The sequence below is a fragment of the Adiantum capillus-veneris genome, chromosome 8 (genome assembly GCF_014529385.1).
Source record: "Adiantum capillus-veneris isolate H3 chromosome 8, ASM1452938v2, whole genome shotgun sequence".
Lineage (NCBI taxonomy): Eukaryota > Viridiplantae > Streptophyta > Polypodiopsida > Polypodiales > Pteridaceae > Adiantum > Adiantum capillus-veneris.
In genome coordinates, this window is record NC_140938.1 from 131,246,944 (window position 1) to 131,255,287 (window position 8,344).

Sequence of the window (8,344 nt, forward strand, 5' to 3'; positions counted from 1 at the left end):
TACTAAACTGAATGTATTGAAATTTCCGTGTTATGATATGTTGGGGGACATGGATTGTGATCCACGTTCAACAAAATTTTTCATCTCTGATCACTACAGTGTTTAAACGCTTTCAACAACAGTCTTTTGCACCCCTTATTTGTTTTCGACACACCAAAGGGCCCACAGGGGGATGTGCTTATCTCTTCCAAATATTAGCCATGTTACATGGTCGGGAAAGGTCCGTGTACCATTGGGTAAGATCTACGCGTAGGCATCACCATGGACACCTAATTGATGCACCCCTTATTTTTGCAAATTGAAATGGGGGGTCATGGATTGTGATCCATGCTCCACCCCATTTGGTAAATGTAATTGCTTAGCCTGATTTTGCCAAGTAAAAGGAGTCTTTTGGTGAAAACATTACTGAGATTGGACTTCATTTGCCATCCCAAAAGTCTTCAGATAGTTTGGGATTTCTCACTTTTGATTTGATTGATTCAGTTTCTGTGGTTATTTTTGTGTACATTTGACCATACACGGCTGTTTATATACTGGTAAGGAGCATACCTGTGAAGTGCCCCAGGTGGTTGTAGCAGGCAAAAATTTGGTAGCGAGCTCTAGGTCAAAAAGCTCTGTGTGTGTGTGTGTGTGTGTGTGTGTGTGTGTGTGTGTGTGTGTGTGTGCATGCGTGCGTGCGTGCGTGTGTGTGTGTGTGTGTGTGTGTGTGTGTGTGTGTGAAGGTGTCTGACTGCAATGAGGTCTAATTTGCCCATTTTTGCCTATATCTGGTGTGGTAGAAGTGTCACGGGTTGCTGTAGTAGCAGGCAAAATTCTGGCAGGGAGCTCTAGGTCAAAAAGATCTCTCCCTCCCTCTCTCTCTCTCTCTCTCTCTCTCTATATATATATATATATATATATATATATATATATATATATATATATATATGTGCAGGTGTCTGACTGCAATGAGGTCTAATTTGCCCATTTTTGCCTATATATATTTGACTTATCCCAAGTACAATGTGCATGCTTACCTTACTTGCCCACATTTCTCATGTCATACTACCGACAGCTCATCATTTGGACACCAGGTCATTAGTTGCTCTTCATTTTGCAATTCTGGTCCGCTGTAAGTTGGCCCGAAATTTGACTTTTGCGAAATCCTTCCATATTTGACATGCTCGAAGCTCTTGTATGTAGATTGGTGTTTGCTGTCAAAACTTGATTCCAAATTTTTTGGCTCTATTTATTAGCTTTTTATCATTATTAGGTTAAAAATAAAGGAAATTATTAAAAAATATTATTAATAAATTTCAGTTATTTGCCTGATAGGAGAAAAACTCTATTAAAAGTCTACAAAAGACGAAAACTTAAGCAACAAAACACACTTTATACACTGTACACATAATCTCTCAACATCTTTTATCCTAATATCTTGCAATATGATGCTCCAACTACTATAGATATTGTAGCTACCGTTACTCCCCCCTTCCCATTTCGAGTCGCCCTAGACAAAGGTTTGTGCTATGTGCATGGGCGAAAACAATGTGTCTATGCAAGACCGTGAAATATGGCCCTATCATGCTTATAGAAGAGATGCATGGGGTAACACAATGTTGTGCAAGAAGTGGGAATTGAACCAACTGTTCATTGGTTTTTGCTAGCAAGGTTACATCCCTTTTACATTTTTGAACAAAAGTTATTGAAGATGAATTGCCTGCTCTTGAATGCTTGGTTTGGTGAATATTATTTGTGTGTCCAATTGCTGATTTAGCTTGACTTTAGTGATCAATTTCAAGCTTGTTTTGGGAGACTATGACAATTTTTGACCGTTTGATGGTTTCTGACTCCACTCCCGTTTTGTTGCTCTTGGATCCTTTGGCTTGTCCAAGTTTTCTTTGGGAATCCATTCGTAGTTTGGTAAGCGTGTTGAAGCATGAAGTTGTCAGTTGAAGTTTTGCCATTGGCATGGTTTAGGATGTGATGTTCTGTCAATTAGGAAGCTGGACTGCAACGAGGGAAAATATTGATTAGCACGCAATGTTTTGGGTATCCATTACTTTTGTGGCTTTGATTCCATGATTGACTTTCAAATTAAAACTTTTGTAACCCTTTTTCCACGAGTATTTGCAGGTAATTGTTGTCAAAATGCAGACAATTGGTCTCTTTTGTTTGAGTCGTCTGAATGTTGTTGTTCATCCCATATGTGATCTGTTTGTGTGAAGGGCGTGGCATAAGGCGTATCCTTGAGATAGTAATTCAATGTGTCGTCTCGCAAATGTGGAATATCCTTGTAAGTATGCAACCACAAAACTTCCAAAATGATTTTCTTGTTGAGATCTGTATCTGTCATGATGTAGAACCAATGTGGGCAATGACTACCATCTATGTTAATTGAGACATTGGCTTGTCCCAAACTAACCATGGTTTCTCGGTTCACCGCTTTTAGTTCAATCTGAGTTGTTTCAATTATAGATTCCGATAGTTTCAGGTAGGTTGAATTCTGCATAGCATTGATACGTGCTCTAGTATCCACAAGAGATGTTGAAAAACAAAATACCATAAGCACGGGGAATTTTATTAGAAAGAAATAGAAGTTACATCGATAGGCTACCGTGCCAACCTATAGATTAAAAAACAAGGTAATTCAAAAAATCCTACAAGAGTTACATTAAGAATACTGGGCAGGGCTTCAATTTCATTTTACAGTTGAGTAATGAACATATTCCTTTCCTTGACTTGAGACTCCAAGTGGCTAATCTCCATGTATTGACACTTCTCCCACCGTTCTCTAGTGAGAATCGTATCCAAAGTTGAGGAGGAAGGTTGTTAGCCTTCAATCATCCTTTGGTAATGGAACCCCCCGAGTCCTTTAAGATTACTTTTTTAGTATTGAATAACGTGACCTGGTCAGCAACAACCTTCAGGGCGTGTAGATTGACATCACCCAAAAATATTCTCAGACAAGGTGTCTAGTAAGCTCCCTCAAATATCAAAACATTTCTCTGCCTCCATGAGATCCAAAGAAATTCAACCCTAGCTTTGTTCCAAAAGATTGAAAGAAAGCCAGTGTAGTCTCCTAAGCAGTTGTTTCCAGGAAGGAGTGAAATTTAACACTTTGACTAGCGGGGCAAGCACCTGAAAGTCCGCAGGAAAAATTAAAAAGAGGTGAAAAATATCCTCCATTTGATGGTCACACCTTTCACATCTACCGTCAGCCTTGGACCAAATGTTTGTAAACTTGAATTCCCATTGTTTCTGGAGAGGGAGATCTTCCATCTCTTGTTAAAAATGAGGTAGAGAGGGGGGCTCATATTCGGAGATTTGCACAAGGGGATCCACCCTTTGACACATAGGCCTTGAGATTCATAGGCTGAGTAGAGTGGAGAGTCTATTTTAGGTCCTTGGGGAAGATATCCATTCTAAAATTTAGGAGAATTAACTCCTAAGGGCTAGTTCGATACCGTAAGGAAAGGTCAAGGTCAGTCAACCAATCCTGGTTAGCATGATCCCACAACTGGTGCCAGTGTGGCAGACCTCTATTGTGTAAGGCGAGAGCTCTGCTAAGATGTTGGGGGGGGGGGGGGGGGGGGGGAGAGCCGGTACTTGAAAGGAGGGCCACATATGGATTCCCCAAGGGGGATGGATAAGTAGTGTTTAAAGAGGACATTGGGTGTGAGATCTCAAATAGATTGTTTGCCAAAAAGTATACATTGAAGGGGGAGGCTGGCCCATCCCTTGTTCTCAGAGAGCTTGATTTATTTTATATTTGATAACAAAAACATTTCCCATTCCTCTTCACGTGAATGCAGAGCGTTTAAAATGAGCTTGACTGCCATCTTGTTCGCCACAAAGCTTAGATTGTTAATACCTAGACCTCGCTTGCCTTTACGTAGGATTCATATTTCCCATGACAATTTTTTTGTTTTAGCAATAAAGGGGTCGCCAGTCCAATGAACATTTATGCAGATTTTTGCTATCCTATCTAGGTGGGTATCATCTGGTCTCCAACACCCAAAGAAGAAGAGCACATATGCATTCAAGAAGAAGCTGATCAATAGCACACAATTCGCCAAGGAGTGTTGAAACCCTATCCACGTGTTGAGTTTGGTACAAAAAGGTCACAGACCCAATCCCATCTATCTTTAAGGGAGACCCCAAAGCCCATAGGAATACCAAGCAACCTAAAAATCTAGCCTTCCCGAATAATTTTGCAGCCATTATTGATAAGCCACTCTAGAAGGGGTGAGTGCAAAAATACTCCTATTTTGGTGTGTTTCAATTTAGACCCGGAGGCTAGACAAAAAAGATCCATGACCACCCAAAATTCTCGAATAGAAGGCTCATGATTAGCTAGAATAACATTTGTATCATCAACAAAATGGGGGAGACATTGAGAAGACTTAGAGTTGGGGAGGAAAATCCCTTTGATAAATACCTTTTCTCATCCTATCCTTGACCAAGCAGTTAAGACTATCAACAACAACTATGAACAAGAGGGGAGCCACAGGAAGCCTTAAAGAGTAGAATCAGAAAGGTCAAAAGACTCAGACAGCTGACGATTGAGAGACACTCTGGCTCTAGCATTTTCAAACAAAGTTTTCACATAGAGTATGAGACAAGGACCAAATCCCATAGCCTCCAAGCTCCGTAAGATAAAGGACCATTCCAACCAATCATAGGCCTTGTCAAAATCTATTTTAATAAAGACAAAGTCCTGACCTAACTCAACTACATATTGGAAGCCCTCCCAGAGGGAAATCACTGCTTCCACAAACTTCCTTCCCTTTATGAAACCCTTCTATTCGCTAGAAATCCATTTCATCAGCAAAACCATAATCCTGTTAGCAATAGCTTTGGCATAGATTTTATAGGCAGTACTCAACATTGTGAGAGGTCTCCAGTTGGTCAACTCGTTCTTATCTCCCCTCTTGTGTAATAGTTTAATGAATCCAGTGTTAATTGAGCAAGGCAGACCTTGGTGAGATGAGGACTCTTCCCAAATAGCTAACATCTAGGGTGCTACCAACTCTTTGAAAATGGAGAAGAATCCAGCTGGTAGGCAATCTAGCCTAGGGGTCTTGTTTGGCTTGAGGCTGCTGTCTATAGCCAAATAAATGTCAGGAGTGGCCAGAGGGGCGTCAACAAGAGAAGTCTCCTGAGAAGAAATCACTCTTGAATGATGGGAAATCACTTCAATACGATCCTCTGCCACTTCTAAGGATAAGTGCTCGATTGGAGTGAACATATTACTGAAGTGATTCCTTGCAAACTCAGGTTTTTGACTCCAAGAGGTAATCGGAACATCTTCTTTGAAGAGGGGAGTTTTCTCTTTTTCATTCTTCCTCTTGATTGACTTGAACATTTCGTTAGTAGGTTTGTCAACCTTACCAGACAACCATTGCTTGAAAAACAGAGAGGAGTGTTTGAGCAAGATAACCTACTTCCTCTTTGATCCTGGTCCTAAGAATGGATATCTCAACCTAGTTAGGGGGGGTTTGGGGGACATTTTCTAACTTGACAAGGACATCATACAGCTTGTCCCTGCGTCTCCTTATGATCTGAGTGACCTACTTTATAGTTTTCACTAGAAATTCTGAGTTTTGTTAACAGCCTGGCTCCAATATCTGAGTTTCCTTAATAGCCTAGCTCCAAGCTCTTGAAGGAGACTTGTTCTCTTGGAAGGATTGAGTCCAGATATTTGACATGGATTCTTGTACCACAAAAATCTTAAAAATGGCAAGATCATGTGAAACCACTGGTTCCTTATCTTTGAGCCTTTGTCATTAAAGGTAATGGAGAGGAGATAGTGGTTTGATCGACAAGAGGTATATCTTGGTTTGGCTTTCACTCAAGAAAAGGAGTTAATTGTGGAAAGATCCATATAACACTTGTCTCGCCTGACCTTATCTCCTTTAGAGTAATTTTTCCATGTGAAGTCACCCCTTGTTCCAATATCCTGGAGACTCATTTTGGCTTTAAATGCTTCCCATGCCTTCAACTCTGCTCCCTGAATCACCGTACCTTGCACTAGAAATCTGTCATTGTGAGACTTGACCATATTGAAATCTTTAACTAGAATGATGGGACCTTGGAGGTCATGGAGCTCCTTCCACATTCGAGTACAATCAGTTACAAACCCACCAACATAGATAGCAACCAACCTAGCCTTGGCCACAGAGGGGACAATAACTGAGCACCAGTTGTGGCATACTTGGATGGAAGATAATTTCTTTACTTGCCTCCATCATTGCCACATATTCTGCTTCCGTGGTATACAATGAGACCACTTCTGTAGCTTATAAGCCCAAGTTATTGTTGTGCCTCCAACTGTGAAGACATAGGTAGTAGTGCTCCTTCGAGTGTCTTTGTCACCTACCATATCTGCATCAGCATACCCTTGCAAGAAAATATCAGTGTCTTAAAAATACAAAGCATTTGTTGTTGTCCCTTTTAGATACCTAAGTATCCACTTCACAGCTTGCCAATGCTCTTAATGTGAGTCGTCCATGAATCTACTCACAACTCCCACTGCATGTGTAATCTCTAGCCTTGTTCAGACCATAGCATACATTAGAGAACCTACCGCTGTAGCATATGGAACTTTAGACATATAGGCTATCTCGTCTTGTACCTTTGGACACATATCCTTGGTTAGTTCAAAGTGACTAGCGAAAGGTGTAGGAACCAATTTTGCATCTTGCATTACAAACCTTTCTAGTACCTTCTTGATGTAATCCTCTTGAGATATCTTTACTGTCTTCTTTGTCCTATCCCTTGATATCTTCATATCAAGTATCCTCTTTGCAGTACCTAAATATTTCATTGAAAAAGATTTAGACATATCCTCTTTTAGGTTTTTGATATCATGCATGTTAGCACTTGAAATCAGCATGTCATTAACATACAACATCAGGATGATGAACTTCCCATCTCCCGAATTCTTTGTGTAGACGCAGTGATCTGAGTTGCATCTCCTAAATCCGTGATCCAACCTCCATTGATCAAACTTCAAGTACCATTGTCTTTATGCTTGCTTTAGACCATACAAGCTCTTTTTTAATCTGCAAACCATTTTCTCCTTACCTTTTACTGGATACCCCTTTGGTTGAAGCATGTAAATTCCCTCCTCTAAGTCACCATGAGAGAACGCCATATTTTCATCCATTTGTTGAAGATTTAAGTCATGAGAATCCACGAGGCTTAGGAAAAGCCTAATTGAATTCATTTTATAACTGAAGAAAATATTTCTTTGAAATCGATACATTTCTTTTGAGAAAACCCTTTTTACCACAAGCATGGACTTGTACCTTTTCTATCCACCTTCTTCTTCCTTCAACTTGTATACCCATTTGTTCCATAGTAGCCGCTTACCTTTAGGCAACTCAACCAACTCCCATGTTTGGTTGTGGTGTAATAAGTCCATCTCCACTTGCATGCTCATCATCCATTCTTCTTTGGATTCGTGTTGTATAGCTTCTTTGTATAATTCGGGCTCGTAAGAAATGGTTGAAGGAAGGAACAAACCTTTTTGGAGGTCTACTTAGCCTCGTAGATCTTTGGGACATAGGTTGAGTCTCCTCATTTGGTTGACATCGTTGCACGTTGTCATCGCTTGTACTCCTTGAATCTTCACAGTCCTCAAGCTCCATGTACTCATCACCTATATCTTTGGTTTGTTTTCTTTTCAAGTAGCATATTTTGTTCATAAAAAATAACATCCTTACTCCTAAAGATTTTACCATCTTTGGGATTCCATAGGCGATACCAAAGTCCGCTTCTCAATAGCCAATAAAGAAACACTTTTTTGGACTCTGCATCTAGCTTTGACCTTAGGCTTCTATCTATGTGCATAAAACCTCGCACCCAAAAACTTTGAGAAATTTATAATTCATCGGTTTACCTGTCCATGCCTCTTCTAAAACTCCCCCATCCAATGCCATTAAGGGTGACTGGTTGATTAAGTACACAAACATACTTACTGCTTCCGCCCAAAACTGAAGCGATAGGCCTGCATGTAGCAGCATACTTCATGCTCGCTCCATGATTTTTTTGTTCATCCTTTCCAAAATGCCACTTTTTTGAGGTGTCCTTGGGGTTATCCTTTGCCTCCAAATGCTATTGATAGCACAAAAGCTTTCAAAATCTTGGCTGCAATATTCACCTTCATTGTTGGATCTGAGGCATTTTAAGCTTGGTACTTGCTTCTAAGGTCAACTGGTCGGACATCCCACTTACTAATAACCCATCCACTAACTTAATCCATGTATATACTTATTCTTTAATACAACAAAATAAGGAGCTGCAACAGGATAACATTGTTGTGCGCCATTGTTGTGCGCTCCACCCAAAGTAGGTCTCT